The sequence below is a fragment of the Carassius carassius genome, chromosome 7 (assembly GCF_963082965.1).
Source record: "Carassius carassius chromosome 7, fCarCar2.1, whole genome shotgun sequence".
Classification (NCBI taxonomy): Eukaryota; Metazoa; Chordata; class Actinopteri; order Cypriniformes; family Cyprinidae; genus Carassius; species Carassius carassius.
In genome coordinates this window covers 11,074,059-11,094,094 of record NC_081761.1, presented here as the reverse complement: position 1 = coordinate 11,094,094, position 20,036 = coordinate 11,074,059, and the positions used below count along the sequence as shown (strand labels likewise).

At 37.2% G+C, this 20,036-nt stretch overlaps 1 protein-coding gene across 8 annotated transcripts in view; it reads right to left on the bottom strand.

Annotated features, from left to right (window-relative positions):
- LOC132143519 (protocadherin Fat 1-like) overlaps positions 1 to 20,036 on the bottom strand; it is a 105,128-nt gene that overhangs the window by 66,600 nt on the left and 18,492 nt on the right. The gene's annotated exons all lie outside the window — the stretch shown is intronic.

Sequence of the window (20,036 nt, the reverse complement as noted above, 5' to 3'; positions counted from 1 at the left end):
ATGGGGGAGGAAGAAGAGGTGGAGGCCGTCAGTCAGCAAACAGCAGGTTTGCATACAAAGAGCACTCGAATCCATCACATATGATGGCAAGAGAGTAAAAAAGCAAAAAAAGCACTTGGACTGTGATCTCCAAGTTTATCCAGGCCATGCATGGTAGTGTAAGAAAGGTGTGGCATTATATATGCTGCAGAATGATTCATTAGATTTTATTGTATCTTATATTTTATTGTATCATACTGAATAAAGTGAATGCTCGGTTAAGTGCAAAAAACAATTGGCTGTAATGTTATCAGTAGCCGAGTGATCTCATCGTTACTGAGGGCAGGCAGGTGGGGTGTGTGAATGAAGAAAGAGAGCTAGATAGACACTGCCTGGCCAAAGTTTACTCCTGCCAGAACAGAGAGGCTCCTGTCATTGAAAACTCGATCCGATTAAACTTGAGCCCTTGAACTTTGAGATTATACCTAGCTGGTTCAGAAATTAAGATCTGGTGTTTATTCAGGTTGCAAACATTTAAAGAATACTCTCATTCATTCCAACTTCATTTAAGCTGACTCAAGCATTCATGTTTAGTTGCAAAGTACAAGTATGTCGCACAAGGACATAAGAAACAAGGAAGCAGCAAAGTTATCCGATTTGTTCCAGAAGTATATTTTTGCACAGTGCATAGTGCCAGTTCTGCTTCTTTGTCTTCTACACTTGCTCTGCTGGGCTTTAGCAAACTCACAGGACTAGATGGAGCCTTAAGGGTGTCATGTGAGAAAGAAGAGACTTACTCCTTTAAAAACAGACAAGAAAAAACTGCTTTTCTCAGGCTTGGGCTGTTTTATTTGACCTTCTTGGCCTTATTTTTCATTCATCATTGATCCATAACACCTGACTTTAGCTGGATAGCTTAAGGCTCCAATATCGGAGGTGAGAGAAAGGAAATGGATAGCTCACTTCATATTGCCCATGGCTGTCGGTGTAGGGTGGCCCATAGATCAGCACTGTTATATACTCAACATTGTAAAAGCTCTGCAGTTAGTTCTTAAAGAAAGAACATGCATAAGAAACTAGGCAAGTAGAAAAAGCAAGACTTAATTGTCGTTTTTTTTAACTAGATTTTTACATTTTCAAAAGAGTTTGGAGTCAGTGAGTTTTTTTTTATTCAGCAAGGACACATTAAATATAAACCGACAGAAAAACACGTATAATGTTACAAAAGATTTAGATTTAAAATAAATGCTGTTCTTTAGAACTTTCTCTTCAGAATCAAGAAAATGTGTCACTGTTTCCACAAAAATATTTAGCAGCACAACTGTTTTTTAACAACGAAAACAAGAAAGTTTTTAAAGTGCCCCAATTATGGATTTTTGAAAATTACCTTTCATGCAGTGTGTAACAAAGTGAATGAAAACATCCTGCAAAGTTTTAAATCTGAAAGTGCACTTTGTATAATGTTATTGTCTCTCAAAAGAAAGAATCGACTCTGAATCATTGAAACAATTTGTTTTTAAAACGAATCCCAAGCCGTTTCAAGTTGTCAAGTTTCCGCGTTGGTCTGATTGAAAATGCAAAATCATTCTTTGCCACTAGGTGGCGCTTTTGAAGTGGAAAAAATAGTGGTTTAACCGGTAACGCTTTACACAAAGCAGCCCTGCACAAAAGCTGCTTTATCAGGCATTACAGGCATGAAGAAATTAAAATAAGACCAATCGAACAAATCACTGCAGATTAGCGTCATGTAAAGGAGGGGTTTGGAAAAATTAACCATTTAGTGAATCGTTTGGGAGTCGCTGAGCAAGTAAGTTAAAAATAAATGCACATTATAAGACTATGAAAGTATTTTTTGACCTTACATGCATGTCAACCTGTTGTTGGTGACACCCAAAACAAAAATATGAACCTTTCATTACCCATAATAGGGGCACTTCAGTGATTATAAGAAACTCTCTGATGATAATCGGATTCTGATGTTTACCATGCCATAAAGGTTTTACACTTATTGTCAAAAGTCACTTGATTTGAGGTATCATTCATGTTGTAGCACAAATAATGAGGGATGAGTTGCATATATAATTTTAATGCTTAGGCGGGGATTTGTTTTAATCCCTTGCCACAAGTATGAGCAATAGTAATTGCAATTCTTGTCTTGGCAGAGTCATATATCATCTTTAAGGTTGTTAAACTGAACTTTGTAAAATATTCATTTAACATGTGTAGAAGTTTAAGGGTACTGAACTGAGGGTCTGTTGAGAAATAGTTTGCGCAATGCTTTAAATCTTAGACATTTATTTAAAATACATGTCTGTAGATATTTGGCTGAGAAGGACAAATAACGAAGAAAAAGAAATAACGAAGACAAACGAGCGTGTGTTTCTGTGAGCGGTTAGCAGGGTATGAGAATGTGTCAAATGGAGTCAGAAGAGCATAACGATAGATGCGGACGAGAATGAGGTGGTAGCAGAAGAGAGATAGGGTGAGACAGAAAATGAGCTTTGTCTCTGCCAAACGACTGTCCATGCTTGAGTGCTCATTTGGATGACTGGGGGATACACACAAAAGAAAAGCAGCTCCTTCAAAGCTCAAAAGACCATACTAAGCTAAAATTCACTTCATATTTTTTGTAGGGATGCACAGAAATCTTGCCCTCAGAAAAATATAAGCTAAAAATGGCATTTTTGGTATTTGTCCAAACATATAGGGTGTGGTGTGATGCTCTGCTCAATATTCCGCTCTATGAATGTGCGTACTGCTTGCTCATGCTCACCAGAAAAACTATGTGAGATAACGCGGCAACAGGAAATTTCTATGTGGTATATGTGGTATTTGCAATAGCGCTACTGTGCTGTAACATGGCAACACTGGTAAACTTACGCTACCCACTCATGAAGCTATGCTCTGTTCACATGCTCTGATAATATTAGCTTTGTAGGACTATACATTATTTTGATTATTAGTCAAAAATATAAATAAATAAATGATAATCAAATTTTATTGCACTATTTTCAATAAAAAGGTATAGATTTTTTTATTTTTTATTATTATCATTTATTATCTATTATCATTTATTATTTATTATCATTATCATTTTATCTCAAATTACTGAGTTACATCAAAAAGTCTCTATAGAAAAGAAAGAAAATATTAAAAAATATTAGAAAGAAAATATTATATATATATATATATATATATATATATATATATATATATATATATATATATATATATATATATATATATAAAATGCATTTTCGGTTTCTATTTTAAGCCATAAGTGCATTCAGAATTTTCGGTTTTGGCCCAAAATTTTATTTTCAGTGCATCCCTAATTTACTGTCTACTTTTAGCATTTCTGATGCTAAAATTTAAAGAGTTAACTAATAAAGAAACTAAATAGTTACAGTTCATTTCTTCATACTGACAAATCTGGTACCAAACTTTGTCATTCTATAAAGAAAATGTATATACATTTTAATATGAATTGTGTGTGTGTGTGAAATTATTAGTATAAAAATTTCAAACTAACCCATAATCTAATGAAATATTAAATAATACAAATCCCATCTAATTAAAAACATTCAAAAAGAGTTTGCACTCTAAAGCATTGCATATTTAATTTTTTTTAATATTTAAATATTATCGTAAAATAAAATTAATAAAATAATGGAACTTTGACTTATGAATATACCAATAGCATGGATTTACCAGCTGAACTGCCCATCAATTGTCTTCTAGAAGCCTGGTTAAGTGAACTGCATATGAATTGACGTGCAAGAACATTTACCTAACAATAAACATTCCCAACAGGATTCCGTTTCATTAACAAGTCTTTTACAATACCTTACTAAGATGAAGCTTTTGTTATAAAGAAGCTTCAGGCATTCATCACATTAAAGCTCAAGCTTAAATGTTGGTACAATCTTCTGTGCAACATTTTTATAGTTTATATTTCTATCAAAATATTTCCCCAATGTTGAATCATTTATCTACAAACTAGCAACAGAGGTAGCCTGGTTTAGTTCAAACAAGAATTGGAATTTGGAAATTCCGCACAAACGTCTTGGCGCATTCAAACACAATCCGTACAATCTGTAATTGTGATGAGTCACTCAGTGTATAAAAGTTGTTTCGGAGGTATTCTGCCACACCTTTCAATCCACTGTGGTAGAGGAAGTTGTGAAATCTGCCCTGAAGATATAGAATATGATGACGGAAATACAGCAGGTCTTTCTTTCTGACTTCTTTTTTCTGTTCATTTCTTCACCCCGAAGCGAGACATTTCACAGCAAGCTGAGTGCCTCAATGAACAACAAGAGCTGCTCGCACTGACTCAACATGGCTGACCTTGCACATAGGTGTGTGTGTGTGTGTGTGCATATTTGTGTGTTCAAAGAGAGACAGAAAGGAAGCTAATTTCATTCTCAGACTGGTTCGACATCCCCAGTAACTGATTAGATCATGAGACAACCATGACTACACCATCTCCATACTGAGTTCACAAGCATGAAGGGTTTCTGATCTTGACTTGACATGTTAAAGTTTGGTCCTGGTTGAGAGTATCAAGGGCCATGATGATGGGAATGTTAAGTAGATTGGGGAATAGCACAGCCTCCATGTAGCCTTCCCTCTTCTGTTTCTCAACTTTCCCAAAATGGGGGTCAGAGAGAAGGGTCTGGTTGGACACATGGCTTACTGGGTAGTATTAGTTCACCAAAATGCTGTGAGCTGATGGTCTTTCAACCCAATCCAGCTTGGGTCATTTCCAGTTCACTATCTCTTGAAATCCTAAAAATATCTGTCATAAAAAATATTAACTATTAGAAATTCTTTATTAACTATTAGAAATTATTATGTAAACTGCTACACTATAATAATCAGAATATGTATTTTTCTAAAAATAATGCCAGATCTACCACTATGATGCAATTAAAATGCAATTAAATTACTGCAATTAAAAACAATACAGTTCAAAAATTTGGGGTCTGTAAGATCTTTTGTTGTTTTCAAAAGATGATATGCTCACCAAAACTGCATTAAAATATAAACCATATATAATAACATTATAAAATGTCTTGAATTTTGTTCAATTTCACGCATCCTTGCTAAATAAAATGATTAATTCAAACTAAAATGCAAACTTTTGAATGTGTAGTTTGAGATGTAAAAATAAGTTTAGTGTACTAGTGGGCGATAAGGAAAAAATTTCATATGACAATTTTTTTTTAGATATATCACGATTCTTCGTCATATTGGTTTTAGTGATGCACGATCATGATTTTTCATGGCCGATTCCTATACCGATTTCCCTTTATTTTTCTTTAAGCAACAAACAAGAAAGAAGGAAAGTGTGCATAAACAAGATGTTTATTTGGTATTTAGTAGTCCAAACTGGCTTTTGGCTATTGTAAACAATAACTGTAACCATTTGAAATTAACGGCAGTAACTGCACAGTTAGTAGCCTGCATTTAATACAAACATAGATGGTACAGACATCAGCATTTAGCTTTTGTTTTTAAATTTGGGTTGAAACTACAGAACTGGCCTGAAATTAAAAGATTAACTGTAGAGCGATTCCACAGTTTCTGTCCACAAGGGGTGTAATGAACAAAATATATCGAATAATACCCAGTTGTTGTCATTTTTTTATTTTTATTTCACTAGTTTGTTTAAGATAGATGTAAGAAATAATAAAGTTAATTTTATCACACTAAGCCTTGGCTTTATAGTGTAATGAGACTTTTTTTTATTTCCGTCCCCAGAAACTGCGGTTGTCAGGGTGGGACATTCAGTGCATCTGGATTTTTCCTAAGTCATTTCTTTCATTTCCTTTAATAAAATCCAGAATTTTGGTGCATAACATTTATTTTGGTGTGTCTTCTACAAAATACTACTACTAACATTGCAAGTATAATTCCCTTAATCCACCACGATGCAATGGAAACATTTACTAACGTTCGTTACACCTTCTGTCCAGGCAGTTACGATAAGCAGTTAAACTATGATTCTAAAGAAAACAGACATCATTTTTCCATGTAATTGTATGAGTAGCAAAACGATAAAAACATCTTGAGCGATCGGATTCAAATCAGTCTCAAATGCGTTTCGGAGGGCATTTACACCTGGTCTTTTCACGATCGGATAGCTATCCGATCTGAGAAAACGCATGAAGTGGCCAGGTGTAAACAGCCCCTTTCTGTCACGCTTGTTCTGCACGGGAGAAAGAACAACAGGATTTCACGGATTTCGACAAATGTGGGTAAGTCTGTGGCTTCTGTCCATAAGTTTACGAACATTAAAATGATACGAACGTGGTAAACTTTGGTTAAGTAAACATTAAATAGGATCATTGTGGTGAGAAAGGATAGAAGAGTGTGCTAGTCGGATGATTGCTAGTGGTTTCGGACCGAAAGGGGCGTCGTTTTCATCGTGAAAGAGCATGCATGCATGGTGGTTGTATACATTCTGACAGATTCTGCACATCTTGTTCGTAAATTAGACGGAGCTTTTTAGTCTGTCCAACTTCGAACGTTGTTTTCTGAGTATTTTTGACTCAATAAGCTGTTCATGAAAGTCAACATCGTCAATGAATTTGCTGACTTTTTCCCGTTTTTTTTTTTCTTCTGTCCAATGTTCGTAAGAATATAGCTTAGGCTGCCGAAGTTAACACGTTAATAGTGCGTTAACACAATCTCACTTATGCCATTAAAATAAACTGTTGGCGTTAATCGCATAGATTTTTAAACAACTGGGCTATAATGTTAAGAAACACGCGCAGATTTTCCGCACTGACGGCACAAATAAAGCTAGTTTAAACATTAGCTTTGTGGTAAAATGAAGCTCCACAGCTTGTCAAATGTACCTTCATCATGTCCAAATTATGTAGTCCACAGGCGATGCGCGAGGTTACTTTCAGTTCCACAGGAGCTCCGTTTGATGGCAGCTAGAGCGTACCGTGAATTTGTGCTCATTTCCTTGCCTGTATTAGAGCTGTAATCGGGCCTTAAAAGTTAGGCCCGGCAGGTTTCGGCCCGAGCCCGACAAGTACATTTTGATTGATAGCTTTTTAAAAGCCCGAACCAGTTTACAGCCCGACATTATTCAAATGTGCGCACACACATAGCTCTTTTGCCTTTTGTCAAGAATGAGTCATTTATACATGTTTTAACATAATTTATTCATAACTAATCACTTGGAAGTTGGAATAAAAAAATAAAATAAGTCCTCTGTAACATCGTAACATCTCAGCACTCTAAACAGTCATACGCTCAGCCTGTAAATAGACCAATGCACGAATAAAAACGAGGCTTTTTTAACAAATTAAATTAAGATAAAGGCTCCACCTGATTTGCTTCGCCACTAGCAGCTGACATTTAATATTAGCGTATACTCCACATTATGCATTTTAAGACTCAATGAATATTTAGTTATCATTATCAAACCTTTACTCACAGAGATTAGGCTAAGCTTACATGTTTTTGTGGAGGAAAATGATTGAATCCACTGTAGATGTCTTCAGCAGGTTCCTGCGCTCACTGATGGTGCGTCATTATTCACTCATTATACTCATTATAAACATGGTCAAAACTTTTCCACACCTCAGACTTTGCTTTAGTTGCTGGGGCAACCAAAATGTAATCGCCAGAGGCAAGCCTCCGTTACACCTACTCAGCATCAATTTTCGCATCTTTCTCGCGCTAATCGAAACACATCACATGACCGCTCATTTACCTCGCAAACCAGAGCGCAAGCCAGAGCCCGCGTAAGATGATATAAATTAAGCCCTAACCCGACCCAACCCGTCGGGATGATCTTCAGCTTTAGCCTGTATTGGTCGATTAGTCATGCAATTCAGCGTTACCTCACTTAATTGACCAGTCAAGAGTCCAACTATTTCCTGAGTGCAAGTGTAGCTGACAGCCACAGCTCAGCAATAGCCTATAGTCTTGTGTATTATTTCTCCAAATCATATTTAGCACATCATGCCTAATAAATGTCTTAAGTAGCCTATTCATTATTTTAAAAGGCAGGCCTAAAAAAAAACTTAGTATCCAAAAAACTTTTCCAAATACTATGTAGGCCACCATTCATGCAGCATCATATTCTGTAAATCAGGATATGTAAATAAGTTGTTGACGTCCCTCATGTGAAGTTCAGGTTTCTACACAAAGACCCGGCATGCAACTCATTCTTGTGGCCAAGGAAAGACGACATTGAGTGTGTTCATCCAATGTGGATCTTTTATGGACCCGTTACCATAACAGGACACAACCCATTCAAAGTTTCTGACTTGTTTGAAGTTTTTTTAGCATTCCAGGACCGCAGGACACGGTCACAGTAGGTTGTACTGACTGCCATGATTGTCACTTGGCAGATATCAGGCTCACCCTGACCGCTGCTTTATCTGCCTCAACTGCCTTTCAATTACTTCTGCAGTAAATTAATTGTCCTTTAGTTTACAAATATTCATGGTTACTTTGCATGAAGAGTTATTGGTGCTCTATTCAGCAGAATTACTCATTTTATCTTTCCACGTTACAAATGTTATTTCATTCACGATGTATGATCTTTAAATTTGATAGTAAATGATGACAGGTTATTTTAATGTGTTATGAACTTGTTCTATTTGCCAATTTTCATGAAATGGTATTATTTTGTGTTACAGAGGCAATCTTGCAGGATTGTTTAATTTTTTCCGTCCACGTTACACCCGTTATAACTTTGCACACTTGTAGGAGTTACTTTGGCTTCTACATTTGGCAAATAAATTTTAAAAATATACCTGTGGTATTTGCTAGTAATTTTTCTGGCTTTCAGTTTATGAACATACCAGAATCAAAAATGCACCTTTAAGTTTATAGAACAGATAATATTAGATGGCCACCCTGCCTGCATAGAAGTCCTATTACCAGTTTTGTGAACCATACACAACACATGACTCATAATATACCAAATTAGGAACAAAGTAAAACATGAATTGGGATTCAACCAGAATTTTATTAAACTGAATTAGATTAAGTACACTTTCTGCTTGAATTTACACAGTTTTTCCGTCCATGTTACAAACGTTAAATTTTACATCAACTCAACTTTGATCAAAGTTTACTAGTATACCATTGCCAGATTTATCCTGCCTTTCACACAGATGTACCCCAGGTTTTCTCAGGATGTTAACCTGAGGACAATGGCTTTCCCCATGAAGATTGACTTTGCAGGCTATTGTCCTTGCAGTTAGGCCTAAACTGTGGAATCGCCCTGTAACCATGTGAAATTAAAGGCAATAACTGCATTGTTCTACAGTCCAAACAACATAATCAACACACATTCAATAAGATGTATCTTAATCAGCGTTCAGTATTTTAGTTTTTAAATTTGTTTTTAAATTTAAAACTAGGTCTTTACTAGTGAGACTAAATAAAAGTATGGTATATAAATACATTATTCCAAAATGTTAAAATCAAATAATGTTGGTGTGAATAAAACAAGGATGCAAAGTGTTTCATTCATCCAATTAAAAAAAAAATTAAGGTAATGATTCACTTCTATTTTTTTTTACTTGAGCCAATGAAAAATAAATAACTATTGTCTTAAGTTAAAAAATATAGATGTGAATCATTACTCTAAAATGTTTTAATTGAATCAAATAAACACTTTTTTTCAGTGTGCTACAGCAGGTGACTTTAAAATCTAATTCAGTCGATACAATTTTAAGGTAAAATAAAAATAATCATCCTATACAGAACTGACGTTTACTTCTGGCTTTTCAAACATGTATGCAAATTCTACTCTACAAAAAAAAAAAAAAAAAACTAGGGATGCACCGAATATTCGGCCACCGAAAATTTTCGGCCGAAAATGGCCAAAAAGTGCATTTTCGGTTTTCGGCCGAAACACTTTTATTACCGAAACAACACGGCCGAAATGTTATGATGACGCAAACAGAAACCGCGACCTGCACGTGCACCTGCATAGCGCAGACCACGAGCTCCCCGCGTCATTCACTTCACACCAGTGGGTCTTAATAGAGAACATTCTCTCTATTCTTATTCCTTTATTCGCAGCACTAAAGCGTCTCCTAACAAAGAGATTGAGACGGACCACGAAGTGAAAACAAAGAAAAGTACAGTCTTATAGAGTCTGTTAGCACACGTCTCACTGAGATCTTTTCGGATCCTCCGCACTTCATCGCGAATGTGCTTGATCCGCGTTATAAAGACCATTACTTGGACGCGGAAATATGGCAGAGCACACGAGAAATGCTCCAGGCCGCGCTGGATGCGGAGAACCCGCGTGGAGACGGAGAAGCGCCAAGCGCAGGAGACTGAGATCAGAGCGCAAAAAAAAAAGACTCGTCTCTGCATATATAATACACACACATATACATATACATGCATAATATCAGATTGTAGCCATATTTCTGCTAGATTTTTTGCTAGATTTCTGCTTTAATTTGATAAAAATGTTTATTTATGCCCTGGCCCTATTTAAATACACTCTCTCAAATATTTCTCAAATGTCAGGCAGATGACAAGCTCAACTGCTCAACAGCTAGATGGTTATCTGTCTGAAGTCCCCATCCCCAGAAGTGATAACAGTCTTGCCTACTGGAGAAGTAATGCACTTTCTAGTACTACAGAGAAAAATTTCAAATGCTCTTCACCTAAATGCACTTTTTATGAGAGAACAGTTAATTTTAAAACCTTTCTGCAGGCCAGTAGGTCTGTACATTATTATTTAATATACAGATGAGTGGGATTAAATTTTAGTTTGAATTTTATTTTATACTGTGCATTGTTGCAATGTGCTTAATAAATATTTGCATAATTTGTAATTATGCATTTTTATGTTTTTTTATAATTTATGTAATTGTAATTATCTTTGAAACTTTAATATTAATTTATGCAATTGCAATGTTTTAATTTTAGTAAAGTTAGTACACGGTCATAGCAATAAATGCAATGGTACTAATAATTGGGATAATTTCTTTCGGTGTTTCGGTTTCGGTTTTCGGCCTTGGTTTTCTCTTTTTCGGTTTTCGGTTTCGGCCAAGAATTTTCATTTCGGTGCATCCCTAAAAAAAACATTTCAGTTTTGTCACAGTTTAGTCTGTTTCGTTTCTCATCCAACACACGAGAAGTTGAGCTGAACATCCCTTCACTGTCTACGCGTGTGGAGGCCCCGAACAGGTACAGTACACTCGCACAACTTCAGTGCACGCAGGAAAGGCTCTTATTTGTGCACCAGTACAACAACGGTTGTTCGCATGTAGCTCTGCACTTCCAGTGCTGAAGGGCTGCCTATGTCCTATGCACAGATTTCGAAATACTTCCACACAAATGGCATCGGGAATGATTACAATGTAGTATGTGCACGCAGGCGCACTTCCGGAAAAATCGTCCGAAAAAAGACCAAAAACCGGCCGATTGCTGATAGCGGATTTTAAGCAAAAACCATCCAGTTTCGATTTATGGCCGGTCAACCGGTGCATCCCTAATTGGTTTTACTATTTTACAAGTTCTCTGAGAATTACAGTCAAACTAATTGCAAAATTAACATTTTATGTTGATGTATGAGGTGTTGTACGCATTTGGAGTCAAAGGTAGACAAACTGCAACTGATAGAATGTGCACTGTAGCGCAATACTACAATATTTCTTCAAAAGAAGATCATGGAGACATTTTTATCGTCCACAATCAAAAATTGTCATATCACACAAACCTAATCTAGTGTGATGCTTTCAGAAAAACTCCAGGTGACAATTCTGGCAATCCAAGTCAAATCCAAAGTTTGAACAAACTGAATTCGAGAGAGTGTGAAAAGTGTTTCAAGAGGTTTTACTAAAAGTGCAAACTTGCTTCTTCTTTATGCACACATTCAAACACATGGCACAGTTTCAGTTTGAGAAATTACAAATTGTATGTGAATAAAAAGATGCCAATTGCACCAAATTAGAAAGCCAGAAAAAGATTACCAGGGCTGTCAAATAGAGGATTATGATATGTAAAACCCTGTTTATCCCTAGTGCTCATTTTAAAAAAAAGAGACAAGTTGCCTTCAAAAAAACTGTCATGGTGTTGTATTTGGTTTTTTTTTTTTTTGGATGAGGATGCGTAATAAGGCAGAAGACCGCAGCTCCTTTAAACACAGTTGATGTTCACAGAACTGCTGTGAATATCATCAAAGCAAAGCCTGACTAACTCTGAGCAATTCTCTGACCTTCAGAGAGTGACTCTACACTGCTTTACATATGTAGTGGAGGTGGTGGAAGCAGAAGAATAAGTTAGGGCATCTTAAGATGTGTATTCCCTTGGTCTGCACTTTAAAAAGTGGTCCGTTTCTTTTTGAACTGGCTTGGTTAATTCTGTTTGCTTGGTTCCTGCATTCCTCAGCCTTCTTAGGCCTCTTGCTCACATGCTTATATAAACTTTCTCAGCGATTTTTCTCTCCACCTCCCGCTTTACTCTTTTCTCTATCTTTTTCTTTCCCGAGACTCCAGATAAATAGTTGAGATTCCAGTGTCAGAACCAGAAGTATTATGAGGGAACCCTCGGCTAAGCTCCCATCACTTTACCTCACCCCTCCTTTCCCAACTTCAATCATATCATGCTCTCGGTTCCCAGACTTTTTTCAGGGGCTTTAATAGGGCTCTACTCCACTTTTCTTTCACTTTAGGCATTGCAGCCTTAAATAATACTTGTACTATAAATTAACTCAAGTAAAATTACTTCATAAAACCATGAATAATATTTGGCCTCAGTAGAAGGATTTGGGCCACTATTTTAGATTTCGAACGGTCCTGCCAAAATTTTACTGGTGCCACTGCCAATATATATATATTAGGGCTGTAGCTATAGAATATTTTAGTAATTGAGTATTCTACCAAAAAAAGATTCCTCTGCCTCGAAGCCTCTTTTAATTTATTTCAATTCTCACGTCAGGTTCTTTCGTAATGATTTTTTTAATGTGACACAACGCGTTTACGTCACCCACAAAGCTGAAGGAGACACAAGGAGTAAGCAGTGTTTTGATTTGAGGGCACGGGCAAATGTAAAGAGAACGTCGTGGCGTGTGTCCATTGCAAGATAGAGCTGGCATACCACAACTAGGGCCCTATGATTTCCGCGATGCAGAAAACGCGGAATCCAGTCATAAAAACGGAATTTACATTGCACTTACATCAAATCACGATATGGACTAATATCTATAAATATTAAGCCGGAACAGTCTATTTAAATATGAATCCTGCATGTTTTGCATGTCTGTGTTAATGAATGGAGCAGAAGCACGTCTTCATTCATTAAACACAATGAAGCGCGCGACGCTCGCGGTAATTTCAGCATCTGCTGTCTCACTAAATAAGGATGTGAACAACATCTCAAGAACTGCTCTGACAGTCACTTCATGAGCATTTGACCGTTTGATTTGAGTAAAACTAGCGTCACAGAACTGTAAAGGTACGTCAACCCGTCAAAATAAAAGTCCGGTTAAAGAATATTGTTCAGCAGAATGTACATAGCCTACTACTACAAAAATAAACCTTTTTTTTTTTAAGGTTTAATCACACAACATTTCTTCCATGTTTTATTTTTTATATTAAATCCCCTTTGTTTACCAAAGAGTTAAGTTAATTTTCAATAATTAAAAGATACATTAAATTAATGTTTTGTGTTTAATGTGCATCTCAGAAAATGCTTTTTTAAAACCCCAACTGAATGGTACTTAAATGCACTAAATGCATTCCGCGTTAAACTGTAAGTTCCGTTTTTATGACTGGATTCCGCGATTCCCTCCGCTTTTTCTGCATCGCGGAAATCATAGGGCCCTAGTTGTGGTATGCCAGCTCTATCTTGCAATGGACACACGCCACGACGTTCTCTTTATTTTTGCCCGCGCCCTCAAATCAAAACACTGCTGACTCCTTGCAGTATGAGATTTCGGACGCAGTGCTTGTCACATTAAAAAAAATCATTGCGAAAGAACCTGACTGAACCTGAACTTGAATTTAAAATAAATTAAAAGAGGCTTCGAGGCAGAGGAATTTGCCTCGATAATTTTTTGTAATTGAGTTACTCGAGGAATCGTTTCAGCCCTAATATATATATATATTAGTGCTGCAACGACGTGTCGACGTCATCGATTATGTCAACTACAAAAATACGTCGACGTGCGTGAAATGCGTCGACGCGTCACATTGTTTACATGGAGATGGAGAAAGTTGCATTCTATCACAAAAACAGAGACCACTGTTATCAAAAGTATAGGAATACTTTAAACAGAGGCCAAATAAAATGGCCCTTTGTTTTCTTTGCAAAACCGATATGGTGTACCACGGCAGCACAAATGCGATGCACGAGCACCTCAGAGGAAAACATCCTGGTGCTCTCCGGTGTTACGGTTTAACTGGTTACCGTGTGATCTGGTGACCAACTTCCTGATTCAGGTCTCTGCTGCAGATGTGATGGAACAAACTGATGTGATATTATTAAGTGTCTAATAAACGCAGACTTGCTCATTGCATGATTCTGATATTCTTGTAAAGATTACAAGTTATTGGTATGATCAACCGTAGCGGCTGAAGTAAAGATAAAATAAAAGATAAAGTAAGTCTGTGTTCGCGTGGGTTTCGAACACGCGTTAGGGGCGTTTACATATCACAACTAAAAACACATGGAAACCGCTAGTTGTGCCGCTTTCTCCTTTCCAAAGCGCTCGTGCAGTTGCGCCCCTGTGGCGTCTGCCATTGCTAAACAACCATGACGTGCTCTCTCCATGAAGACGCGGAAATTTTAGCAAAGGATAAATGGATTTGCAGCACTAAAAATCGCTTGCTGTAGCTCGGCTACTAAATTTATTTCAAAATGGCAATCCATATACAGCTATGATCAGCTGTTCCCTCATCTTAGCTGAGCTTTCAACGTTGTTACGGGAAAGGATGAAGCTGATTAGTTAGTTCTTGTCACATGACCCACGGTGCGCTTGCGACATTCTGAAAAGTTGAGAAGTTTTTAACTCAATGCAGTGCGGACGGGCCTGTTTTCGTGTGCGCATCGCGACCACGTCACTTCCATTATGAGCGCGCATTCCCGCGCGCCTACATTGGAAATAACGAACTTGTGAATATGTGAATGGCCCCTTAAAAGACAGCGTGCCGTGAGACAACAGTCATAAACCACCGAGCTACCCCGAATCAGCTCCAGATCTCTGGAAACCATGCTAAACCATAGCAGAACACTGACTACATTTTATGGTTTGTGATGCTAAAGAACATTTCATGACTTCTCAGACAACTGTAAATTTGTGGCTACTGTGGTTTAATTATAAACGATATCGTAAACTCATATTTACCATAGTAAAATAATTTTCTTTGCCTCTTTATTTTTGTATACTGTAAAAACTTCAACCACATTGGTTGAAAATGAATAAAAGTTGAAATATTATATTAGAAGTTGTACTTATATTTTTTTGTAAAGTTATCCAAATGATTCATTAGCTAATCAAAAAAAGAACATTAGATTAATTATTTATTGTAATAAAAATAATCGTTAGAGTAGTCGACTAATCCAAAAAATTATCGTTAGATTAGTCGACAGAAAAAATAATTGTTAGTTGCAGCTCTAATATACAGTACAGACCAAAAGTTTGGACACACCTTCTCATTCAAAGAGTTTTCTTTATTTTCATGGCTATGAAAATTGTAGATTCACATTGAAGGCATCAAAACTATGAATTAACACATGTGCAATTATATATGGAATTATATACATAACAAAAAAGTGTGAAACAACTGAAAATATGTCATATTCTAGGTTCTTCAAAGTAGCCACCTTTTGCTTTGATTACTGCTTTGCACACTCTTGGCATTCTCTTGATGAGCTTCAAGAGGTAGTCACCTGAAATGGTCTTCCAAGGAGTTTTGAAGGAGTTCCCAGAGATGCTTAGCACTTGTTGTCCCTTTTGCCTTCACTCTGCGGTCCAGCTCACCCCTAAACCATCTCGATTGGGTTCAGGTCCGGTGACTGTGGAGGCCAGGTCATCTGGCGCAGCACCCCATCAAAACAAAATCAACCACCCCATCAACAAAATATTTCAGTTTACAATGCATAAAAATTAATGTAGTCCAGCAGGCCATCCTTAATGTTGAGCCCTAAATATTCAGAGTACTGTATGAACTTTATACCTTTGAAAAAGCAATAAATGCATGTGTGGGAAAAGATTGATTCTGTACTAAAATTCTCTTGGAAACCAACACAGATCTAGCTTAGAAACAAAAGAGACTGCCACTGCCAAGGTTATCGGCCTCTAATAGTGGATTGAGGAAGCAATTTAAGAATGAGTGCTTGATGACTTAAACACTGGCACACAAAAGCCATCTTATCTGCAGGGCATCCTGGACAACTGATTACAGCACAGCCTCTTGAGTCAACCCTCTATTTCCGTGTTACGCATCATTGCATCTTCACTATATCGTCCAGGCTAAGAAAACAACTATCAACCTGACTAACATCCGGCTGGAGGGAAAAATCATACTTAGGAGAAACACAATGATTTGACCGACTTAATATAGCTCACTGTCAAGCTCTACATATCATACCAATCTCATCATCTTAAAAGCAGAGGGCGATCGGAAATCACTGTATTTGCAAAACAAACCAGTTATGAAATAAAAATATATACTGCAATCCTGAGAAAAAAAAATGGCTAAGCTGGTTCACAAAAAAAGGAGCAAGAAAAAGAAGGGGAAATTCGTCAAAGAAACCAGGGGAGTTTTTCCTGCCTGCTTTAGCCCATTAATTCCAGCTGAGAGCTTCTTTTGACCCTTGCCCAGACAGATCCCATTGTATAGAAGACCTTGTTTTTTGCAGAGGCCTGGCAGTGAGCACGGCCTGTTTATTTAAATATCATGTTTGTACTTTAAGCATGCTCTTTCCCCCATGAATTGATCCAATCTCTGAGCCCTTCCTGATAACGAGCGTCTGTCCTCCGTTATAACAACATTTTTTCAAAGCATGAAATAGCTGCCCAGTGACATGGTCGGCACTGGCATTATCACCAGGCTGCCGCATTAGCATCCCAGCTCATGCCGGAGAGCTTTTCTCTCCTCTTTTGGGATGGCTGATAAGACTATGAAGTCAGAGTATGTTTCATATGGGGTGCTGCCTTGACATTTTGAAAGCCTCACTTCTTTTTTTCCTCTCACTTTTCTATTTATAAATGTGTTCTCCTTGGAGTGTTTCTGTGTGGCGAGGATCAAAGGCGTTTAAAATATTGCAGGGAGGAGTCTGGCGAGGCAGTAAAACACAGGGAATAAAAAAGTCATTTGGTTCAAACCCCAGATGTTTGACTCTTAACTAGGCTCCTAATTACACCTTTACATATCATTACAAAAGCGAATTTATACCTAACCGTTATCTAGGGGCAAAGCTGTGCAACCGACATTCCAAAACAAACACAGACACTGTGATATTGGTTTACATTAGACCGTTCATAACAAATGAACCATTCTAAATGAAGGCGTATGTTTCTACTTTGTTGTTTCTAAGGGAGTTTTCATGAACAGTCTTATGACAAGAAACCTGAAAATGTGCAAAGCCTTAAAGCTAGGCAAGCCAAATTGCAGCACAGAAAACATGAAAAAAATGCCAATATACATTATCCTTAATGCTGTTTTTACCTGCTATTTGAAAAGTTTAACACCAAAACACAATATGGGACTGTTCTTTTACATATTAACAGCTCATGATACTGTGTTTTTAAGCCAGGGTCCTGTTTTGAACAACAAACAACCTCTCTGTAATCAGACGATGCAATGATTTGTCATGCTTTTGTTCGAATGTTGGTCTGTGCTGCCAAAATGCACACAATTTGTCTAAACAGAGTTATACGCTATTAGTAGTTTTCAAAACAGGTGCAAGTTTATATCGAAAAGCACTGCAGTTTCGCTGAACGCTCAATGATGCAATGATTCGTTGTGCCTTTGTGGCAAGCTGTTGTGATTATCCATCAAGCTCAGAAGCCCAACAGTGAAATAAAAAGCATTCATCTTCATTTCTCATTTCTAACCTCTGAGTGGAAAAGCCGTGGGTGTGACATTCATAATCCCAGGATGTGTGATGCTAAAATGTCAGTTAACTTTGACGCACAGTCAGATTCATTTTGGGAGCAGATGCATCATACAGTTTGTCTCGCGTCAGTGGTTAGCGTCTCTGGTTTCGCACTCTGCTTCCACCGGAGCTGTGTTTACATTCGCCTTGGATTTATGTAAAAAAATCGGTGACATCACAGGGGAACGGCGAGTGTTGCAACATCGCCCACCGTAATGGGAATTGGCATGGCTGAGAGCTGGACCGTGGCATATGGAATTAGAGTATGAAATACTGGCTTAACGTCAAACCATCAATCCTGTAGCGCACATCTCGAAGACCAAAAACACTCCACTTCTGGTTTATTTTTGGCATAAGCCAGTCTTCTTTCACTCAACTGGCTTTTATTTAGGGAACATTAAAATAACAAGAGCACGAGTTCCCAAAAATGGGACCTGATAGTCAGAGACGGCAGTATACTTTTAACGAGGGAACGTGTGCTTTTCATTTAGCACCCTACAATCAACTCCTGATCCTGCATTCCAGAATCTGGTTGCCCCAGCAACACGGCTCAAGCAGAGACTACACGGAGTCAGCCAGTCATATACCCTCTGCAAAAAATTGAAAAGTAGTAGTCACACTCCTGAAAAAGGTGATGAGATGGCGAGATGGGTAACAGAAGAGAATAATCACACAATAGGCTCAATATTTTGACACTTGGTCAACATGCATAAGAGCGAAATAAAAAAAACAGAGCAAAATGAGCCAGATATGGCAACAGAATCATTATAAGAAAGAAAAACTCACACCTGACCACTTTTATTCAGATAACCCCCTTCCACTTATCCCTGCTCAGGCCAACCGAGAGGTAGCCAAACATGAGAAGACAAAGCCGCCTGCACATTCCTCTGTTATCTGGCATCAGAAAGAATCAGCCAACCTTTCTCCCCACAGGAAGGGCATATAGGGGATACGTCACAAAGAGCAGCACATGCACACTGCCAATGCCTTCCAAGCAAGAAAAGAAACGTTTTTAATATAGGTTGAAAACTACTTTTTAGTACTAAACTACTCTGATAGTGTTTTCTATATCACTTAGGCTATATAATGTATGGGCCCTAGGGCTGGGCAATATGGAGCAAAAAATATATCTCGATATATTTTGCTATATCTCAATATACGATATATATCTCGATATCTTTACAGAAAAAATAACCCTCAAAAACTACTGCAAAAACAAATATGCCAAATATTACATGTTTAGGGCCCTATGAAACGTTTTATTTTTTTCTTCACCATATGTTTTATTGTTACCTAATTCTGTGTTTTAGCATGTGTAATTATTTAAATGCATATAAACAACAAACTCTTAAAATAGCCTTATGTGAAATGTTTTTTCCCTTCAGAAATTCAGTGTAATTAAATTTTTTCTTGTTATCAAATGAAGGCATAAAACATTCATTTAATTTATCTTTTAATTATTTAAAATTAAGCAAACTTTATTTTTTGGTAAACAAAGGGGATTTACTATTAAAAATAAAACATGGAAGAAATGTTGTGTGATTATTCCTTAAAAATAAATGTTCGTTTCATTTTAATAGTAGTAGTGGGCTATGTACATTCTGCTGAACAATAGTAATAGATTTCTGGCAAATACTTTTTTGACGGGTTTACCGTTACAGTTCTGTGTATGTGAAACAACAATCTATGATGTGATATGACGCTAGTTTTACTCAAATCAAACGGTCAGATGCTCATGAAGTGACTCTCAGAGCAGTTCTGGAGATGTTCCTTATGTGTTTACATCCTAATTTAGTGAGACGACAGATGAAATCACAGTGAGCATCACGCGCGCTTCAGTGTGTGTAAAGTTAATGAATGAAGCCGCGCTTCTGTGCCATTCATTAACACAGACACGCAGAACATGCAGGATTCATATTTAAATAAACTTTTCTGGCTTAATATTTGCAAAT